This window comes from Hipposideros armiger, unplaced genomic scaffold, assembly GCF_001890085.2.
Source record: "Hipposideros armiger isolate ML-2016 unplaced genomic scaffold, ASM189008v1 scaffold_1142, whole genome shotgun sequence".
NCBI classification, from domain to species: Eukaryota; Metazoa; Chordata; class Mammalia; order Chiroptera; family Hipposideridae; genus Hipposideros; species Hipposideros armiger.
The window spans coordinates 336,823-338,740 of NW_017732492.1; the positions used below are offsets into that span (position 1 = coordinate 336,823).

General features: G+C 40.5%; 1 pseudogene; it reads left to right on the forward strand.

The window, feature by feature from the left end:
* LOC109376513 (etoposide-induced protein 2.4 homolog) overlaps positions 1-727 on the forward strand; it is a 2,791-nt pseudogene extending 2,064 nt beyond the window's left edge.
* The last annotated feature ends 1,191 nt before the right edge of the window (positions 728-1,918 follow it).

Genomic DNA, 1,918 nt, shown 5'->3' on the forward strand with positions numbered 1-1,918 from the left:
AAAATCGTCTTATACGCCGGCAAATACGGTACTCCTCTTTTCCTTGGTGGTTTTCTTAAGCAACAGACTCTTCTATAAGACGGTCGCCCTGCAGTCTGCCCTGAGTAGCTCAACCTCGGCAGAGACGTTCCCTTCACCGAATCTGTCTCCTGCCAAACTGAAGGCTACTGCTAGCGAGTCACCTGCCACCCAAAGGGGATGAGTGGGATTGTAAGGAGGCTGTGCAGCTCTTTGCTTTTCACCTCCCGCACCAGGGAAGGCAGGACCCACTCGGCCAAGGGCCCTCTGCATGCCCCCTTCTCTTTGAGGAACTGGGATTTTTTTGTCTCTGGTGCATGCAATGCATAATCTTCCTGAAACCAATATGTGCATTTCTAACATCCCTGAGTCTGAAAGGACCACAGGATTTTCTGCAGCTTTTTTCTGGCATTTGCCAGCCCCTGTGCCTGGACTGATCTGAATATTTTTTCTCCCTGGGCCACTTACCCTCTTACCTCCCTTCCTGCCTTCCACCACCCTCGAATGAATGGATTTTGTCATTCTAGCTGCTGTATTCTGTGGACTTGTTGTTTTTGTTGTTGTTTTGTGATGCACATATATTAGATGTGGGAGGTCAAGGAGCATCTCAGTGGCTCCTGGTTGCTCTCTTTATAGCCATCACTGTCTTGTTTCTCAAGTTAGATTTTGGTCTCTCTTGCTCCATTGCAAAAAAACAAGCCTGAAGAGATGGGACAGGAGGAAAGACCTCACAGCCAGATCTGCTGGGTTTTGAGGAGTGAGTCATCTTCCTTTTGAAGGGGAAAAAGCATTTTTTACTGGTACATTTAAAGTTCCCCAACTACAGGGAGATACCAAGTTTGGACAAGTGCCACTGCAACACAGAATTCTCAGAGAACCTGAACTTTTAAACTCCGGAGGTCTGAAATTTACTGTTGGCCACTGTCGGGTCTGTCTGGTGTTTCAAAAGAATAGTGGGTGCTGCAAATAGAAACTGAAGGGGTAAATTTACTACACCCATTAAACCTGTGATTGGTTGGTGTTTTCCTGTCATGTTAAAGAGACTAAATATGGGGGGAGGAGGCAGACATGAAATCATTTGTACAATTTTAAAATGTCACAATTAAATGTAAGCTGATGCTCCCCCAGTAAGATAAATATATATAAATAAATTAGCAATTCTTCACAGTTATCATGAGTCTTTCACTGCATCTGATTGTTGTGGTTGTTATTGTTGTTGGAAAGTGGAGGTGGCATTTTTTTAATTTAGGTATTTCCTTTTTATTTTTATTAAACAGGAGATATTTGGTGAGGTTTTATTTTTGTTATTATGTTTCTTTTAATTTGGGGGTCAGGGGTTTTTCTCACAAGCTTTATTAAGGCATGATTAAAAAACAAAAATACTATATATATTGAAGGTGTACAATGTGGTCTTTTGATATAAATATACCTTGTGTAGTGATTACCAGAATCAGGCTAATGAACATATTCATCATCTCACATTATCACCATGGTGTGCGTGTTTGTGTGTGTGTGTGTGTTTAGAACACTTAAGATCTACTTTCTTAGTAAATTTCAAGTATACAACACACTATTATTAATAATAACTTCCATGGTGTATAATAGATCTCCAGAATTTACTCATTTTATAACTGAAAGCTTGTAGCCTTTGACCAATATCTCCCCATTTCCTCCATTCCCCAGCCCCTGGCAACCACCACTCTACTTTGTTTCTCTAGGTTCAGCATATTTAGATTATTCATATAAGTGATATCATGCAGTATTAGTCTGTCTCTGTCTGCCTTATTTCACTTAAAATAATGTTCTCCAAGTTCACCCACATTGTCACAAATGGCAGAATTGCCTTCTCTTTTATGGATGAAATACATATCACAATATCTTTATCCATTCACCCATTGAA